Here is a 21,621-nt window from a genome sequence, read left to right on the forward strand (position 1 = left end):
CCCTGGCTTCTCCATTCTGTCTGTTGATGTGTCTTTTGACGAGATACTGAACCCAAAATTGCCTCTGATGATTGTGACTGTGGCATACATTGTAAAGCCTTTTGAGTGGTTTATAAGACTAGAAAAGTGCAATATAGGTGAAGCCAATTTGCCTTAGTTAACAGTTTTTGACGGTGTTTGTTTGTGTTCATCATTCTTTATTCTCAACAATAAATTAGGCCATATGAAAATTAGTCTGATGACTCATCTGTTTTCTGAAGGACGCATGACAGTAAAGGCATAACAGGCCAAGACAGGCCACATCATCTATACCAGAGAGGGTAGGCTAAACGATACACCTCTCTGTATAATGCTGTAACCTCCTGGGTTATTAGTTGTTTTCCATGTTTCTTACGTGTATCGCCATATAATGTTTAAATGTCTGTTACTACTTACTTGGGGAGTATTGTAATTTACTGATGACAGTGAATGCAGCATGATAAGTTTGTTTGAGAAGTAGCGATGAGGCGTTGAAACCTACCCTGCTAATTTGTGGACTTCTACCTCTTATTACTCAGTCAGGAAGCAATGTCAAGTTTCTTGCTTACTGATTGGCTGGGGGGCGGGACAAAACAACAGCGCGGGATATAAAAGTCCATAACAGGAAGTCGGTCGGCTTCCTTGACGTTTTTTGGCGCCGGTGTGCCCGAGGACGGAGATAGGCTTTGAAAATTCGTTTTATAGACGTGAAACTGCTTTGATATGAGTGACAGTGAAGTTACGAGACACACTGAGTTGCCGCAGTCGCTGCTATTTTAAGTTAAGTGCAGTTTTCAGATTGGTTCGCTGTATGTTTACGGCTAAGCTAACAGCTACTCCACCGCCAAGCTAGCGCCCGTCGGCTTTGGACTTCATTAGCTTTGGCGCTAACGGTCAGCTAGCGCCGCTGTGGATATGGAGGGACCGGAGGAAAACCACAGAGCGCACCGAGTGACCAGGTAAAACTCAGTTGCACCTCTGGCGACGAGGGAGGAGAAACTTTCATCGTTTGCCGAGGGACTGATAAGTGGAGCCGCCTTTCCGGCGGGAAAGTGACCGATGTAGACCGGACTCCTGGAGGGAGAGTAAGCTGTTTCATGGACACATTCAGCGGTCATCATCTAATGTGTGGCCCCACGCACAGCAGCCGAAGAGTTCAGGTATTTCCCGGCTTTTTTTGTGTTGCTTATAAGATGGGCCCACCAGTAGTGTAGGTGTTATTCTATATTAATGAAGCCTTTGAGTATATTAGTAAGTGTTTAAGGTGCATTATCTTCCTAATGTTAAAGAGACACTGAGTGGAATATTTCCCCTCAGAAGGGTAAGGAGGGACACCCTTAACTGGTGTAGTTATGATGTAGGATTTGCCCGTACAGCTGACAGGCCTGTTGTCATATTTTATTTTATCACTGTTGAGGCCGATTTTTTTTTTTAAACAAATCTCCTCTTTGAGGATTTGAATATTTTTGTTATTCCTGTTTACCGGTGTGCATCATTCAATAGGGCTTTAGAGGGTCTTCATAAGTGAGACCACATACATTGAGAGAGTTTGAGAGTCTCACCATTACAAAGTAGGCAGTAGAGAGTTAGTAATATTACAGAATAGGGGTTCTCAAACTTTATATTCAAAGGTCCAAATCTGATGTCTAGATAAGGTCAAAGGTCTGAAACAACTGGTGGTGAGCAAATCCCTTTTATTAAATCTGCTTAGAACTTACAACCAAGAGAAATGGCACTGTTTGGCTACAATTGTTTGCTTGTGAACCTAAGCCGCTCTAACTTTTGACAGTAAAGCGTAATGTGCACTGCAGTTTTATAAGAAATTTTAAACTTAAACTTGATTGACTTAATTACTTTTCAACAAATTCTTCTCCTTCTCCGCTGCTTCTCTGATAATGACACCGACAGAGGACGCTGGTATCTCACTCTCTGGTGCCCGCAGGACTGCACGGTAATGCCTTTTAGCCCTGAGCTGACGTGCTAATGTTGACATGAACCTGATTGCGTCATACGTGCGCCGGATGTCAACGTTGCCACAGTTGCATCTTAATCTCGGGCCAGGATTGCTGTAAAAATCTAAAATATGTTATACTTTACAAAACGAACAATTTATTGATAAGAATTAAACATTTTTGAATGTAGTAAAAATACACTTCATCGTATCGTACCAATGCACAACTGATATAACGTGTGGGCTGGGTCCGGATTGACTTGACGGATCGGAGTCTGGATTTTGAGAATCGATGTCCTAAGGGTTAAGAGGCAGCAGTAGCAAATTACACTGCGATTTATTATCTCTATGCAGGATCTGCAGCAGGTTTGATAAGTTTGAGACAGAGTATTATTACAGGAGTAGAGCAACTCCTTTCAGGAATAGCTCAGCATGTAGGTTGTGTGCGTATCGGGCGCAGTTGGTTGTTCAGTTTGTGTTGTGCTTGTCTTGCTATAAAAATCACTGCACGCCACTGCCATTGCTACATTAGAACCAATGCCAGTTTTTGTTTTTTTAACCACTTTAGTTGGTGGAAAAGCCCAAATTGTCTGGTTGGTATGCTGTGTTGTTAAATCATTCCAATCAGTGATGGCAAAGTAGCATTTGTATAGCACTGTTATCGGGCATCATGCTTTGCAAAACATACAGGAACTTAATAACTTCCTGTTTGCCAGTGAATGTAAATAGGTTTATTGGAAGTTTGGTCTTCAATTTTAGAAATATAAAATTCTACACTTCTCTCCAGAGAAAGTGAATTGGAAAAGGTGGTGAATATGAGCTTCCCTAGGTCAGAGGTGCAGTTTTTTGATAACTTGTAGACTTGTGAACATATCATTTTTTGCTTGCTGTAATGTTTCCTCCTGTTTATACTGGCTGTTAGGAAATCCCTTCCTAATGCAGTTTCAGTTTAAGTGATGAGGGACAAAATCCACAGTTCTTGTTCTGTGTAAAAACATATGTCAGTTTCTGCATACAACAAGCAGAACCTGTGATAATGTACACATTATGGGCATATTATCATTGTTTATTATTTTTTGATATATTATTTTTGACAGATTTGAAAAAAATATCAACTGGATAGCAGGATATTTACTATTCAGTACAAAATCCTAAAAAATCAGTTTTATGATGAAGGCTCTAACATCATCATCAGACATTTGGACCACAACAGAATTCTTACACAGGAAGGTTACATGAATAATGGTCCATCCCTCACCCACATATCCTTGTCCCCTGCCCCACCCTCAGATACAAAGACATGATTTATGACATCATCAGTGACAGCATCAGTGACTTGCTGACTGAAACAGCCATGCAAACCAAAGAGCCCTGGGGGGTGGGAGCTGAGGATGGGAAAAGGTGGGAGTGGAGGCAGTGGTTAGGGGGGGTTGTAAGGAAAGGGGTTGTATGAGGACGGTGCCCTGTGAAGGACAAAAAGGCGAAGGACCTGCCCTTGCGTAGTGTCACCATCCAGAGTCATCCCTCATGCTGGACCCCCAATGGTTGCTTGTCCATCGTCCACATGCACAAAGGAACTGTGCCACTGTAGGTCTCTGGTCTCCAGCCAGACTCTGTGTATTGTAGTGGTCTAATGTGTGTGTGTGTGTGTGTGTGTGTGATGGGTGGGGGGGTGGAGTGTCAGTCCCAGAGTGGAGTATACCCTTGAGCAAGGTGGTCTTCGACTTTGGCTCTCTCCATGGCTTGGCAGTTCCTTACATTGCAATTAATATACATGAATCTGAAAGATGCAACTTTCTTTTTTCAGCTAAAATACTGCATGTATGTAGAATGACAGATGAGGAAATCACAGCTCTAACTAAATGTTACCAATATCAAAGTCAAATTATTCTACAAAGATACCCATCAGAAAGAATAGGTCACTTTTCATTCAGTTGTTTAATCAAAGACTTAAAACAATCTGTGTGTACTTCTGAACACACACCACAGGCATCAGCTACTTCTTTTCTGCGTACCCAAAAATGAATAAAAGAAGAGTTTGGTTGACCTGGTAAAAACCCACAGACATGCAGTGTATAACTAATGATGAGTGGACATTTTATCAGGGTCAAAGGTCATTTTCCTTGGTTTTGATTTGATGTGTTCAGATGTGATATGTTCAGAATTAGCCTATTGTTGTTATAACATTTCAAAACCTCTTATGCTGCCTTCACATTAATCAGCCTACATGTAAACAATAATTCATTCATTTGAAGGCAACAAGTTTAACCTTTCTTAACAAAATATAAAATGATTGCTGCAATGATAACAGTAAAACCCCTCCTCATATTCACTCTTGTTTTTCAATGTCTCACCAGGCAACTCATCCCCCCCCCCCCAGCAGTGCTGTAACATTGCAATCATATCATTTTATACCACTGGGGCAATGGCACACCAAAACTTGATTTCTGTCAAACATGATTTATGATGCTTCCTTAATCTGTGTTGTTTTGTGATGCACTGAGATCTTATTCAGATCATTCTGGAAGGCAACGACAAGCCTCCATGAATTCTGCAAATGAACTTGTAAGACAGCTGTTACACAATCAAAGGATCACGAGGAACAGGTGAATACTGTTTAAAATCGGCTGTTAGAAGCAGATCCATACTCAGTTTATGTGAACTTACTGCACACACACACACACACACACACACACACACACACACACACACACACACACACCATCACTATTTAATAGATGAACTTACCTGCAGATGCTTTCCCTGTTCTTGGAATGAATCCCAATCAGGGGTTCCCATCACTGCAGCTACATCCATCGAGGAACAAATTACAGTTGGGGATTAGGATTGGGGAGGGGGGGGGGGCAACCCAGTGTTTTATCAGTGGGGCCGTGTTCCGTCTGCCGAGCCGCTTATATTTCAGGTAAACATAATCCAGATTCGGTCTGGCGGGGGTAGATTCAATTAAGATACAGAGACAACTTTGTTAATGCGGCCATATCTTAATACCCTGGCCACAGCTTGTAATGAATCTGGGCTCAGGGGTGGGAGCTGGGAGTCAGGGACAAGGGAAGAGGACTGAGTGTGACAGTATCCTGTGGCGGTGGCTGCTGGAGTTACAGTCATCAGGCTGACGCTTGTACTGTATGAGTGGGGAAACTTAGAAGTGCTGACTATTTTCTTCCTCAGATATTGATTTCATTACAAGGGTGCACTTCTGATAACATTTGTGTTTCCTAGATGGGTTTTTATCAGTGAATCAGGCTTTTTAACATGGCTGGACTGATTGATAACTCCATTTTCAGAGTCAGTAAAGTCCCAGGCATACACAGATGGAGACAAATTAAAGGAGAGAACCCCAATAAATGAAAGGTGAAACATAACAAATGAAGATGCTTCTCCTGACTGATAATCCTGCACCAGAGTTTATTCATGTTTTTACTTTTAATTCAGTCAGCCCAGACTCTTTGCTCATTGTCTTGTTCAGACCTGACATTAACATGTGCCCGCTGATGTGATCACAAGTGGCTGGGCTCGTCGAAAGTCTTGCAACCACTTTTCGATTGAGAAAGTGATCTCCGGCTGTATGACCCCACCGTACATCATTTATGTTTACAAAAACCAAATGTGTTGTTGTTTTTAGCCAGTCCAACTATGATGGGTCCATTGACAAAGTCAGTTAATCCCCTTGGGGGAATTCAGTTGTATATAGAAAACACTGAGAGATGTAAAAAGTCAGACTATGACAGGATTGGAGTGTAGAAGGCGGTCCTTCATTGTGGCCCAGAACACAATTACATTCTCTCTGCTGCATTTCTCTGTGGACTGAGTTCTTTGATACTTTCACAGTATTAATATAGAACCTAGACCTGCTTTATAATCAAAGTAGAATTACTGCCTCATGGTTGTTTGCCTCCTCCAACCAGCCAAGTTGCAGGAAATATGGTCAGTGTCTCCCCTTCCTGAGTTATGCCATTGAATAATGGCTGGAGGCGTTTTTGCATGATGTCACAGTGAAGTTGACCCTTAACCTTTTGGATATAAAATGCCAGCACTTCATTTGATCCTTGGAGACATTTCAGTTAAATTGTTTCATAATTAGCATACAAATTCATTCATGAGTTATGACCAAAAACGTGTTTTGTGAGGTCACGGTGATCTTGACCTTTGACCACCAAATTATAATCACTTCGTCCTTGAGTTCAAGTGAATGTTTGTGTCAGAAGTAATGAAATTCCCTCTGGGCATTCCTGATATAGCACATGCACTAGAACATGAGGTCACTGTGACTTGGAACTTTGACCTTTGACCACCAAAATCTAGTTAGTTCATCCTTGAGTCGAAATGAACTTTTGTGCCAAATTTGTAGAAATTCCCTCTTGGCGTTACTTAGGTATCGTGTTCACAACAATGGGATGGTCGAACAAACGGAAAACATAATGCCTCCTGCTCTGACTGTTGCTGGCTCAGAGGAATAAAAAGACATGAAAATCTCATGTTATACAACAACCTTTGATGAATGTTGTGCTTCATTCATTCAAAAAATTTCAGACCTACTTTGCTCATTTCCATCAGTTTCAGCAGCAGTGACATTAGGATATGAATTGACAAGTCTAGTTTTTTTAAGTGTACCATCTCTGGTAACATGAACATCAACTTTGCTCAAAGCTAATAAACTCTGTCTGAAACAACAGTGTGATATCCTCTGGTTTAGCGGCCAAATTGATGGTTACATTTTTTTCTGTTAGAGCCTGGGTCACTAGCTCAACAATCCTTCCTCAGTATCAGCGAAGAGACAGCCACCCTGAGACCCATGTGGTGAACAGACGGCCTAACCAGAGCATATCTCATCCCTCAGGATGTTAATATTTATTGACGGCACAAGGCTGGTGTTAAAACATTAAAAAGGGGATCGGGAAGAAGGGCTCTGCGGACTTAAGCCCTGGGAGGCCACGCCGACTCAAAGTCTTATTCAGATGATGTGCCGTGAGATGCTTGTCCTTGAAGAAAGGGAATTAGTGTCTGTGGAAGTCAAAGAGAAAATGGAGAGAGAGAAAAAGAGTAAGGGGGTGTGGGGGGCTGAGAAAGACAGAAAGTGAATGTGTTTGACAGAAAAATGTGTGTATCTGGATTTGCAAATGTGTGTGTGTACATGCCCGTGTGAGATAGGGCAAAACATAGAAAGAATGGAGAGGACGGCAAAGCAAGGCTTCTTCACGCAGGGAGAGATGATGCAAAGAGCACTGGCTGGTACAAAAGTGTTACCACAGGACCGAGCAGACAATCCCCTCTCCAGGAAACGCAGATCAAAGCGGATTTAAGTAGTCAAGACTTGTTCCGTGCGGTTCCTACCAGCAGTCTCGACCCCGTAGCAGTACTTTTCCTCTCTGTGTTAAGATCAGTTAGGAGGGGTGACGAAGCTCTGGAATTGAGTCACAGCAAAATTCAGCGGACAGGCCCTGGTTTTTCTGAGGAGCAGCGAGGCTCTCTGACATTGTGAGGCTTGTGTAGGCTGCTCGTCACGACTCTGAAGAGGTGGCAAATACATTTTAATCATGTTAAAATGTAAAATGTAATCACTTAATAGTGTTTCAGTGTATAGCAAACTGCCTTTAACCTTCAAGGCCTGTAGTGTCTTAAACTCAATAGCTGCAGAACTGAGGCATTAGCTAAATATTCTTAGTAGGTTTGGCTGAGACGTGACATTATTTCACCACTTCTCTAGCACATATGTCTCATTACCTCCACATAGACAATGATATACTGTCATGGGGTTCAGGGGTTACTTTGCATTTAACTTTTATTTCATAAAACAATTGTCCACAAAGTTAGTAAGCTGACAATCACATTGAATTGACATGTTGTTTCTCTTTATTCTTTAGGCTGACATTGTGTTCATGGTGGCCAATTTCTGTTTTACAGACCAACCAATCAGAAGCTAGTGATGTGTCTGTCCTGCCAAGGTCATTTTCATTTCAGTGATTGCAGCAATTAATGTACCATTTAACACAATGATTAAAGAAGTACAGTATGACAATTTTACAGATATTATTCTTGTAGGCAACAATCTCTGCATGTACATTGACCTCATGTTTCCGACACCATTTTTCATGAATGTAGCTCAGAAGCTACCAAGCTTTGTTGGAAAATGGTCCACAGTCTTAATCCAACCAGCACATCTCAGATTGAACACAACATCTGAACTGAATTCACATGAACATTCCAAATTGAATCTTGTCTAGAAATGCTAAACAAAGGTCGCTGAAATAATTGAATAAGAAGAGAAAATGTGATGATGTGCTGATGTTTTGCATCTCTCCAGGTTATAAACAAACAAACTACATTAAACAGGGCATTAGATTTTACATGATACCAACTACAGATCACATTGTCTTCATGACACACTGTTGATTAAGAAATGAGAAACCTCTGCCGCTTCTTTGACGGCTTTCTCACTGTGTGATCGTTGAGTGTAAAACGTGACCCAAAAAGACGTTGTTCATCTGTGATTATTATTTACAGTACTTCATTTTATCTATGAAAAAAACCACTAAAATATCCTACATGTGCTGTCATATCTTTTATATTTGTCCACTAATTGATTAAATTAAGAAATTACTACACAGCACTAGTTAAGTGGAGCCAGAAATTTGCTTTTTAGTAGTTTTTGGCTTTAGAACTTCTCCACTGAGTCATTTATATTTTCAGGACATAGAGTCAGTTGTTTTCCTTTGCTGCTGAAATGTTTCCAAATACATTTTATGTTTTAACCTCATAGTAGAGAGCTATTGAAAGTGCAAATACAGAAAACAGACACATTCATTTCTTTCACACTTTATGAATACTGCAGTCTATGAATACTGCTGACTGTTTATCTGCAGGTATAAGAAAGATGTGTAAGAAGTCTGCATTAGAAACAAGAGATGGCTGCACTGTCTAACTTTGAACAGAAGACTCTGGCAAGCTGGCAGGACAGCACAGAGATAGAGCAGAGTATGAGGGCTGAGGCTGCAACCAGAACACAGATAGAGAGCAAAAGAGACAGGTGAAAAGGCTGATAGAGGTGGTGTAATGTTTGCACAGGGGGAGCCAACAAAATGCATATCCATGGAGTGGGGGGGTATTATTTGTCTTGATCTATGGTGTGATCACAGACATTTAATTCATTCCCAAGAAAGGGTAGCACAGTGACTCTGGTGGTGTGTGGGTATGAGTAGCCCTCAGCACCGTGAAGAGAAAGATCCCAGTCTCACAGTTGTTACTTGTTGTTGTTGTTACATTTGTACATATCTCCAGAAGTGAGGGGAACCCCCCCCCAGAGCACACCTGATGCCATATCAACCACCATCCTCTCTATGTCCTTTATATGGAAGAAAACCTTAATAATGTTAAAATGAAATAATGGGATGGTAATGTTGGTCTGTTTGACTTTGGTGATCCCCTTACTTTTCCACGAGCATCACCAATGAGGTTGACATTTGTTTTAGAGAAATCTCTCAACACCTGTTGGCTAGATTGCCATGAAATGTGGTACCCATGGTAGCCAGGGTGCTAATGACAACAATGACCTCTTAACTTTTTCTTTAGCACCACCAGGACTGTGATTCATGAAATTTGGCTCAGATGTTCATGTTCCCCTCAGGAGGAGCTGTTTGGTGATCTCCTGACTCATCTTGTGCCACCGTCAGGTCACATTTTCATTTGTTTAATACTTAGGTTTATGACTAAATACATGCAAAGCTAATAATAGCCCCTCAGCCTCAGATATATGTTGTGATTACTGCTAATTAGCAAATGTTCGCATGGTAACGCATCAAATTAAGATGGTGAACATGGTCAACATCATACCTGCTAAACATTAACATTAATGTTAGTATAGCATTAGTGTAGTTATTGTTAGGATGTCAGCATGTTTATGTTAGCATTTAGCTCAAAGCACTGTACCGCCTCACAGAGCTGCAAGTATGGCTGTAGGCTCTTTGTCCTGTTTAAATGCATCTATCAGCTCCAACCTTCACATCCTTACTTTCTGCAGTTTTATTTCCACTTGATCAATAAAGTGTAATTCAACAATGCATCATGTCAAAATATCAAATGTATTTTGTCATATGAGAATTATCTAATATGCCATCTCTATGACGGTTTGGTTAAGTTTAGGCAATTAAAACTACTTAACTGGGTTAAGGTTAGGGAAAAGTTTTAGTAAACGTGAAAAAAAAACACTGACTATAAGAGGTCAAATTATAAAACAAATAGTTTACTGTGTCAAAGTTAAAGTCGCACACTTTGTACACATAACCTGACTTCTTCCAGGTTATATAACACTTTAACAACTTTACGATACTTTTGTGTTTGCTCAGTATCTTTGATTACCCAGGATCATTTCTCTGCAAGCAAACGTAGTTCATTTTGATCGTTTGAACAAATGACTGATGCTGTAGTTATTGCATCACAACAGTGTCTCGCAGTTGTTCTCTCTCTTTATTCCGTCTGAATAGGAATCTCAGATTTTACATTAGTACATAAAATCAGATTAAAGGAGAAAAACCTCATGATTAACTCATGAAAACGTGACCTTAAAATCAGACATTTGTTGAATTATTCTGTGCACTTTCAAAAATCTCAGATGATAGGGAGTAAATTTATTATCAGTATATATTCTGTGAAGCAATGAGCACCTAACCAGGAACCAATGAAATCATCATGAAGTCACATTATGATGAGTTCTTCTTCTACAATAAATGTCCAGTTTAATATATTAGACACCAGCCAGTTTACTCTTGCCCCACTCCCAGGATGAGGGCCACTCTCCCAGTGCAGTGGCATCTTCAAACCCTGCATGTGTCAACTTATTCCCAGAGCACTCCCATCTATGGGAAACCATGCCTGGATCCTCCCTAACCCCCACTGTGAGGTCCTCCGAACCCAGGAGACAGAGATGGCAGAATCTCATTCAATGTGACAATATCCCAATTGGTGTCCCAGGAGGGTTATCTGCTGAAACCATACCCCAGGAACATCCCTTCACCTCTCCCTTATGAGAGAGAAGAGCCCATAACATGGAAGCAGACGGAGACAGGGGCACATTTCACACCTCATTCATGCCCGTTGCTCCCAGAGATGGTTTAGCGTGTCAGTCTGATAAATTGTGGGTTCATGGAAAAGATCACAACGAAGATCACACATGGCTCTAACCAGAGAGTTGTACGGTGCCTTCTTCATCCAACTACCTCTGCCACCCACCACCCAACATTAAACCAAGACCCAATGATTTCATTGCAAATCAACCCCTCATCCCATTTCCTATGCCCCCACCCAAACCCTGCTCAAACTGCTTGCAACCTGTAATCTGACAGATTAATGGCAGAGCATGAAATGTGGCGTTTACGTCGACAAAAGTTAAATGTTGTAGGGAGGGAGGGGCGGGCTGGCTTTGGCGTGTGGATTACGCCCTGCGAAACCCCCTTAATGCCAGTATAATTTGATGGAGCTGCCAATTTGCTGTATGCGCACTCTCTCTGTCCCACTTCTTATCCACCCCCCCCCCCCCAAACCAAAGCTGACTGCTGCAACACTTCTGAGGAGGATCTGAAGTTTGGAGAGGCGGAGATACATGCTGGGAGGAGGAACGAGCAGCCACAGATGCTGCCTGGGATCCCTGCCTCCCCCAAGCTTAAGATCACAGCGCGAATGTCATTGCAGAATTTATGTCACGTCTGGATTTGCATAATATACTCGATGAGTCAAAGGTACTACAGGTGCATATAGAGGGAGTGAAACCTGGTAGAAAGTCTATTATTATCAAGTCACCTTAAAGGTGATTCTTGTACTATTTTCACATCTTTAAGTTTGACACATCACTATAATTATCATAAATGGACAATATTATCTTGAGAGAATTTAACACCAAATCAACACATAGTGCTTCAAATGTTGTGCCCCCTGCCTCAGATGTCAGTTGGTGATAAATGTCCATAAATCTGTTTGGAATTCAATATCTGTACATATAATAGTCTACGTAAAATAGATTAAGAATCTGCATCCATAATAGTGTCTCTGTGAGGTTGTACCCAGGCACGGCAGTGAGTAGAGCTAAATACTGATGTCATGCATGCTGTCAACATGTTGACGGTTAGCAGGAATAATGTTTACCATGGTCCCCGTCTTATTTAAACGTCCCATATTTTACTCCTCTCCTGTGTTTTATTTGAAGTGTTGATCTCCATCAGAAGATATATTTGTGGTTTTTAGAACTAAAAACCATTTCAGTGTAGTTTTACATCTCCTCCCTCAGGCTTCTCTCTGGAGCTCTAGTAACAACAGGTTGGTGAGCCAATGAGAAGAGAGACTCTGAGCCTGTATTTCACTTCACCAACTGACCACTTAATAACGGATCTTTGCTCATAATGACCGTAGAATTTTCCTTCACTATCAAGAATACAGGATAATTGTATCTGTACACCTCTAGTTACAAACTGCTAGTAATGCAGCATGACTTTAAGTGCATATTTACAAAAGATGATGTTGTACGATCTCCACAAAGAGATGCAAGTGTTTCTGATTGGAGTGTTCAGAATATGATTAAAGTCTGAATTCATGTCTCAGGTCTTACCAAGAGCTGATGAGAAAAAACTCTGCCAGTGTTCTCAGAAAAGAGTGTTTTATTATGAAATCATGCTGGAGACTCCAAAAGACACTGTGGTTAAGAAAATGTTCAAATGGAATTTAATAGTAAAAATACTGCTGCTCAATCTATTCTGCTACTTTTATTTGGTCAAAGTTTCTTTTTGTCTTATATTGAACTCTTCATCAGTAGGTTAGTGTTTTACTTCTTCAACCTTCAAAAACTCTAAGCTTCATAGCAGCATCTGTGTGGGAACCACTTTTGCCAACTTTGATACATTTAGCACATTAACTTATAAGACTTAATTTCTTAAAAATAACTAGTGACAAAATGAACTACTTTTTGGGCCATGGGGAGAAGCATTTGTCTTGATTCCTGCAGCATTTAAAGAGAAACTGGTAAATCTGATGCACCTACTCTGGTCTAGTTGCCTGTTTGATCCAAAGACCTCCTGGACTTATTAGACACAGTGTAGATAGAAAAATAGATAAAAGTCACATTAGATTAATTCTGTTGGCCTTGATTTTCTGCAGTCTGCATTCACCTTTTTAACTGAATTATAAAATACCCTGTCAATTATAACATATGACTTTTAATGTCAGTCTAACGACCTGGTAACAGCAGAAAATGGCACAGTGAACTTAATCTGTGTATTTGTTAAATGTGTGTTTGTCAAAGCTTAATGATATTGGCACAATGTCCCGTGACTCTTAGAGCTAGTTGGTAAACTACTACTAGTTGCGGAGCTAACCACAGAACACAGATGAGAGTAGAGAGGTGGCAAGAAATGTGTACAATTAGAAACAGGGTATGATATGTAAAAAAACATACCTGGCTGGGTGTGAACTGGAAACTGTGGTTCATGGTTGGTGCCTTAAACCCGAGGGTATCAGGGCACTCCACCGAAAATTTGTGGAGATTTACTTTGCCTGTGGGAGCAAATCCACGAATCGTGTCAGTTCCATTGGAATGACTTGATTTTACTTTGAAACATAGCTGTTTTAAATGCTGCTGAGACCAGGTCTTAAATGTGATTTTTTTTTTTTTTTTTTTTTTTTTTTTTTTTTTTTTTTAAAAGGTGACTTTTGCTTTCAATCTACTTTGGTTTCTTTTCTTTCTCAAATCCTGTCAAATCATATTAAAAACCACAATAAGCATCAACACCAATAATGTCTAAAGGATACCCTGCCCTAGAGGTGTGTGCGTGTATGCGTGCGTGCGTGAGGTGATCAGAAGTATGAGGTTCACAGTTAGGTCAACAGCACTTTTACCTCTTGAGCTGTGTCATGATCAGGACATGGTTGTCTAAGCTAATCATACACCACGCACACACACATACTAGCAGTCTATCTGTGTGTGTGTGTGTGTGTGTGTGTATATATCTGACACAAGTAGAGACAGGTCAGATCCAATCAAAGCGGTGTAGTCCTGTTCTCTGGCTCACCACATCCCACCTCCCTGAAATAATACTCATAATTCACGGGGAGGAGGAGGAGGGAAGTGGGAGGGCGGAGGAGTTTGCTCTTTAGCATCATTCAAAGGACATTTCCAAACTATCGCTCAAAATGACAGAGGGAAGCATGGGGGTGTGTGAGGAAAAGGGGAGGGGGGTTGATGGTAGGGTGGGGGTTGCGCTCTGAACAATCATACTCATTCACACCTCCGTCACCAATCCCTTCATCCCACATCCCTCCCATCCCTCCCCCCCTCTGAGTCCGCCAATTAATCGCAGTGAAAACATGTCTGATTGAATCTTTTCAAGCAAATCCTCAGGCTTGGGCTTTTGTTGGTCCACTCCTTGTCAACATCCATTATAACAGGCCTTTAATGCTCCCGCCCCAGCCATCTTCCCTGCAAAATATGGAGTGAGAGGACAGGGGGATGAAAAAAAAAACAGAGGGAGAAGGAGGGGTGGAGGACAAAAACCTCCGGCGCAGACTGATCCCACTGTCTTCAACTTTAATCAGCTGAATGCTAGACTGCTCTTCATCCTCCCTCTCTCTTTCAGTCCCTCTCAGTGTCTTTCTCTCCTCCTCTCTCTGTCTTTCTCTCTCTCTTCCTCTGTCTGCCCAATAATGGGCTGTTTGTAATGCAGGAGGCGAACTCCACATCAATCATTCGCCCCAATTTTCACCCCCCCTCTCCACCACCACCACCACCATCGCCGCCACCACCACCACCTCGTCCTCCACTGCAATAAATATGCAAATGAGCAGGAGCCAGTCATTGGTAATTTCAAGCTCAACTCACTAGTGTTAAAAAAGGACACAAATGTATTAATTGCCAGCGGCCGGAGGAATCCCATTTTCTGTGGGCATTGATTACAAAATTGGTGTGAGCAGCTTTTTTTTTAAAGTTACAGCTGGCTGTATTGTGTGTGTGTGGGTGTGTGGGTGTGTGTGGGGGTGTGTTGAAGTGGAAGATGGGAAATGACAGAGATATGGTTTGTGATGTCATATGTGCATAACCCCAGTGTTTATCATCAGCAGAGATACCTCAGGTTGTGGTGTAGGTCAGCCTCTCACTCACGCAGAGTGCACAAACACGGGGAATAAGTATTTGCTTTTTTTAAATTTTAGATTATATTCAGACTATTGGACAGTCACACACGTGCACATGCAACACCCCCAACCCTACACTCAGTAAACAGGGAGTGTGCATGTTTTGCTGCACAGCTGGCTGTACTAATGTGAGATTATGTTGCGTGGAGACCCAATTATCCACAATTGATCCCAAACACCTCCTACTACAGCTCCAAGAGCAGCCCTGTGTGTGTGTGCGCGTGTGTGTGTGTGTGTGTGTGTGTGTGTGTGTGTGCGTGTGTGTGTGTGTGTGTTTTGCTGCACAGGACTTACCTCCACAAGGGAGAACCCACATGGACATTCTTGCAAATGCAGCGGGGAGACACTGGGAGGACATTTCCCTCAAGGTTAAAGGATCATTTGTGTTATTTTCAAGCTGGGCCTCATTTCTATGGGCTCATATAAGAGTCAGTAGGATTTTAATTCCAGTTTGTAGTTGTGACCTAGTTGTAGTCAAGATTTGGGTTTGACCTATCAGAGCTGTCGTCCATCTTAAAAATCTACCACACCTTTCAGCACCAGCAGCAGAGATGAAGGCACCAGAACCATCTGTCCTGCGACTGGACAGTTTGACTCTGCTTTGTGATTGGTTTGTCATTGTCCAATCAGATTCAGGTGTAAAGAAGGGGTCAAAAGTAATTGCAGTAACTTCAGCGTCACGCACAGTGTGAGAATCTCTCTTTAGTTTTGTATCTGCACACAAATGTTCACAAAAGCACTTCTTTTTTTTCACAGTGTCTTTGTGTAACATCACCGCTGATTGTTCACACAGTCTGGTTTTCTTTATATAAAAACAAATCTTTTCTACACATGCACACTTTTTTTTACACACACAAATCATTTCTACAAATACAATTTTCTCCACATACACACACATGAATTTCTCATGTAGATTTCTTTTACAGGTTTACAAAGATTGATTTAGCAAACTTTGGGATTATTTTCGAATATCACTTTACAAGCTTTAAAAACTTGAGCCCATACATTTCCCTAGTTTTCACCATCATGACGACTGATTGGATTGAAAATTTCCTCCATGTTTGAAATGCTCCATAAAGGATGGTGCTGCTTTCTGATATACAAACACTGATTTTCACAGGTATAGCAATAAGCAGTTTAAGGGGTAAATCCAGTCACTTCCATAAAGTTGAGGGACACAAGCGACAGATTAAACATGACCAGTACCCCGTTTAGACGGACTCTGATGCTGCTTAAATCCGTCAGCAGTCTATCTGGAAGGGTCAGTGCATGTCAGCACTTGATGACCCTCCTCTTGACCAGGATTTGGATGTAGGTCAGACGCAGCCTGCCTTGGTCTGTCGGGGTTGACAGCTGTCTCATATGTATAAGTCCAGTGCAGGTCTAATACAAGTTGAATAGATCTGCATCATACATGTCAGTGCAGAGCTAACAGCCACACTGGAGCGCTGCTTGAAAATAATGCAAATGTTCCTTGAGTACAGCAGTTATTTCAGATCAGTTTTAACATATGCAACATAACATTTTCACTTTGAGAATGATGCATACTAAAAATGCAGATTATTGAGTGTGGTGTTAATAGACTGTTCTCCCACAGTGCAATATACAAACTAAATGGAGGAGCTAATCACATCTGGAGACAATTGTGGGTGGGTTAACAACAACTCTTATACTTTTTGATAAAACATTTTGCTTTCATATTCATTGTAGACGCAGTTTCATTAACATCCAGTGGTGCTGGTATAATTTCCTGCAAACTGTTATGTATATTGATTTCCTGTATACTGAGATAGTACACCATAAAGGTTAGTTAATAGTAACTTGCTGATATTTAGCAGCTAGTGTTTACCACAGTCACTGTTGTAGCTTTTGCATGTTAGCATGCTAATATTTACATGTTGGTACATTCACAGGTATTTGACTGTAAAGGAGAAATATTAGATAAACTGAAATTTTGACCTGATGTGGTGCGAGATCAAAAATCAGATCCCCAGGGTGATTAGGATTCATAGTCTTCAGACCGTCTGTTCAGTTGTTGAGCTTTCTCAGTCTTAGCCAAAGTGGTGGTCCAGGTCATCTCTGATGTCGGATGTGGATGTCCTCCTTGATCCTTCTCTGACTGGCCACTCCTTGTTCATTAAACCAGTTGCTACCAAGAATGCTTTTGGTCTGGTGTGAACAGCCAGTTTGCTCATTTAACCTTTTTGTTCTTGTGTATTTTCTTATGCCAGAGATGATTCAAGAAATGGGATTGTGGGTAAAATGTTGTGAAGAAAATAAGCAATATTCCCCCCTCAACTCTAGAAGACTGTGGTTGCGCTGGAAAGCTCCTGAGAGTGTCAGGGGTCAGTGTGTAGATTTAAAAAAACAACCAAATATTAAAGTGTTATGTTTCCACCTACATACATACAAACAGAAGTGCAGCCTGTCTAGTTCCTGTGTGTGTGTGTGTGTGTGTGTGTGTGTGTGTGTGTGTGTGTGTGTGTGTGTGTGTGTGTGGTTGCTAAATAGGAATGTGCAGGCAGTATGCATGCTTATGTGTACATATATTTATGCATAATGTGCTTTTGAATATATTACTATGGAGTCTATTTTTGTTTATGTCTTCCTGTTAGCCTGTCTGCACTTCATGGTGAATACGTTTGCCCTGCCACAAACCCCAAGTAGTGCAAATGAATCTTTGCTTTACCGCTATCAACACAGGGGAACCTCATTCACAGACTATGTACACACACACACACACACACACACACACACCACAATATAATAAAAATAATAAATTGACACGGGTCTGAGATGGTGTCCAAGGAATCTCATCTCCCCATAAATTATAGCCGTAAACTTTTGCCGCCATGCAGCCTAATTAATTCTCGTGCTGTTACACAAAAGGAAATGCCGAGTGACAAATGGGTGCAGGACTTGAAAGCTGCCAGGTCTGCAAAACATTTTCCACTCCACTTTGTAAGCAATTTTACTGTAAATCATCAAGCAGAACTGGCTACTTTAGGAAACAGGACAACGTGGTAAGTGGAGTGATGAGGGAGAGATACACAGGGAGAGAGGGAGAGTGGATCGGGATGGTATGAAGCCTTAGACAAAAGAAATAAGAAGTAAATACAAGTGAGATATGAAATCTGTACCATCTCATGTAAGTTTTATTTGTAGTTAATTTGTCAGTTTTGTAATTGTAAAAATAACAATTAAGTGTTCAATATTAAATACACTGAACATACAAGATATTTTGAAATAATAACATGAATGAAAATGTGGCTGTTGGTGGTACTAAAGCAAAGGTCAGGGTTCACCAAGCTTATTAGGATTTATACTGAGGAGTGTCTGATTAACTGCCATTGCCAATGCATCAAAGGTATAGACAGAGCCTAAAGCAGAGTGTCATGTCAGTGGTCAGAACTATTGCTTCACAGTAAGGTCATAGGTTTGAATCCACTGACTGGTTGTGAGTGTATTCTCTTGCTGTGTCAGTTTCTCCCGGTTTCCTCCCACAGTGCTGAATCCTCCTGGGATACTACCGGTAAAGATGAGAGAATGAAATATGATCCAAGAAGGCCAGTTTGAATAATACATCCATGAGTGTGAAGGCTTATAAGACACCAAAACACTGCTGAGCAGTTTGTAATGAAATGGCAGTGTTCTATGTGACAATGATCTGAGGGTGAAAGGTAGAATATGCTCCTGTTTTAAAGGAATCTGCCAGCAATGTGTACTGCACAGTGAAAGATGACTTTGCATTGTGTTGCAGGCAACTCCTCTTCTTTTTTTATGCCTCCACTCTGGTGAGAGCCAGGGCTGGAGGCATTATGTCTTTGGGTTGTCTGTCTGTCCAAACGTACATAACACCATATCTCAGCAACCCGTTGAGGAAGTTTATTCAAATTTGACACAAACATTAACTTCAAGGACGAACTCATTAGCATTTGGTGGTAAAAGGTCAAGGTCACAGTGACCTCACAAAATACAGTTTTGGCCTTGTGAATACAATAGCTATGCCCCAGTTCAGGAGATGCATCCTTTGGAGGCTGCATTTAATTAAATAAAATTTAAGTAAAAATTCAAAGACTGAATGTGTCACAGCGGCGCCACTGGGCTGTCCCATGTCAAAGACTCCTGAGAAATGTGGCTTTCTTTTCCTGGACACAGTCCAATCCACATATGAGATAAACCCTAGTTTTGGAAACTGATATTAGCTCCTGATGTTATATAGATGCAGCTATGGATGACTACAGCTGTGTGAACTCATGTTGGTGCCATCTCTACACAGCTTTACCACATGAAGGCAGTCCTATCAACGTCTATTCAGTGGTAAAACGCTGTTGGCCTGCACCTAACTGTGATGGAGAGCAGCTCCTAATGCTGGAAGAAAGCTCACTTTGACTCCGCATTGATCAACACTCTGGGCTGATTGGGGCCAATGCAAATAACAGGGAAGTGATGGACAGCTACTGGACTGCCTCAGCCCAGCCTTGAAGAATTAGCCTGCATGCTTCCCACCACACGCAGACCCTTTATCAATGTCTGTGGACCTGGGGCCAATTTGAATGTGACTGAGGCACTCAGTGGACCTGACAGTGACGAAGGAGGTCCATTGGAAGCCATGGTTCAATGACTCATTATGGCGGAGGCTACAAGCTGTGTTTTCTGCATTTGATACAGCGCGGGCCTTTAAAAGCACTAATTGGAGTGTAAATGTGTCCTTTCTCTTGCATCTGTTTTGTTTTGGTCTTATCTTGTTACTAAAATGAGCTCGAGTCAGATCAGCTATTAATCTCAGTTTTCAGTTTACAGCACATTTTGATAAAGAGGCAACAAGTTCAGATCAACAAAAAAGTACAATATGTTTAGAAATGTCCATTGGTGGAGGTGTAAGAAGAACTCCTGTTGTACTAATGGTTTTTCTCATAATGACAACAATAAAAACTCAAGCTATAAAACAACCCTCTGTATTTTTGAAAAGATATATAATTACATGGATTAATGACTCTACAGTCCTCGAGATCATGCTACTCTAAACTTTAATTTAAAAAATGTGTATCTCATCCAGACAATCTGACAATCACTCCCATTTTACAGTGCAACGACATGAGCACCTTTGAGGGGGACTGTCCAAAGGTGTGTATTGTTATCCTGATTTGACTTGTATGTATGTTTACCTGAGAAGCTTCTCCTTTGGCCATGAGAATAATGATAAAGGCATAAGTAGCATGAGAATCCTAAAGCGCCTTAAAACTTCTTTGGGCAGAGCTCAGGTAAGCATATGGTCAACAAATCATGATTTTTTTATTTTATTTTTTATGGTTTCCCATCTCCTACCAGGAGACAACATTGGTTTCTTTGAACGACAATGACCAAAATCTTTTTCGAACTTAAACCAATTAGTCTTTGTACCAAACATTAATCAACGGTGGCACATCAAAAAACATAACCAATTTTTGTAATGGGCATTCATAACTTATTGCTGGGGTGTGATTTATGGGGAAATCATGCACTGAAATTCAGAATTAAATCCCCCTTTCAGCACCATGGATAGCACCACTGGGCCAAACATGCCAGAACACTTACTTATAAACTTCAATATTTAATAGAAAATTATCTAAAAATGCAACGGCAAAACGTGTTGATAATATAAAAATGAATAGGCTATTGTCACCTGAGTGTGAGCGCTGATAGTTGGACTGGCCATCGGGAGTACTGGGAGAAATCCTGGTTGACTGCCACATCGATGGGCTGGTCAAAAAAATCCATAAAATTTTTAGTGCCCCTCTCTGTGTCATTTATTCACTGAGAGCGTGCTGCGTGCTCATATATGCAATCAACCCTAGTGTGTGTAAGAGTGGGGGAGTTGAAAATGAGGCAAGTAACTGTACTTTTTATTCAGATACAGTGGTCCACCTGATTGACCAGAGAATGAGGAGGAGATGCAGCAGCCTCTGATTCAGACTGGTCACACTAAATACTGTGCTCCACATGTGGTGCCTGTAATTGAAATAAACAATGACCAAACATGGTCCTGCAAAACAGCTGACTTTCCTTCAATCAAACACAATCTTAACTCAAGTGAGGAGTTTGCATTAGACTATTCATGTCCCTGCCTGAATGAGTCAGTGACCTCATGTGCCTCATCTACACATTTATGGTATTAACACTAATGGTTAATTATACAGCAGTGGTAATACAAATTCTTAGTGGTGGTGAAGCTGTCATGTCTACCATAATAACACACTGTAACTGCAGCAGAGGTGCTTTGGTGTGTTGCATGCATGATCTCAAAGGGACTTGAACTGCCAACCATATCAACACACACACCAAGAGAACGCCAAAACATTTCCAAGCACGACCGAGGAACACTGAAGTGGAACAGCGACCATTTGTCTTTGTGGCTTCCCCTCACTTTTAATTTTAATGAATTATTTTCTGTGAAATTCCAGCAGCCTATCTACTCCATTATAAAC

General features: G+C 41.2%; 1 long non-coding RNA gene across 1 annotated transcript; it reads left to right on the forward strand.

Annotated features, from left to right (window-relative positions):
* Positions 1–515: 515 nt before the first annotated feature.
* LOC139614414 (uncharacterized) lies at positions 516–20,106 on the forward strand. The gene is made up of 2 exons (XR_011687040.1): positions 516–1,197; positions 19,449–20,106. It is a non-coding gene; the product is annotated as an uncharacterized lncRNA (long non-coding RNA).
* Positions 20,107–21,621: the final 1,515 nt, after the last annotated feature.

The sequence above is a fragment of the Trachinotus anak genome, unplaced genomic scaffold (assembly GCF_046630095.1).
Source record: "Trachinotus anak isolate AG129_WGS33_773 ecotype Australia unplaced genomic scaffold, CSIRO_AGI_Tana_v1 ptg000034l, whole genome shotgun sequence".
Taxonomy (NCBI): Eukaryota; Metazoa; Chordata; class Actinopteri; order Carangiformes; family Carangidae; genus Trachinotus; species Trachinotus anak.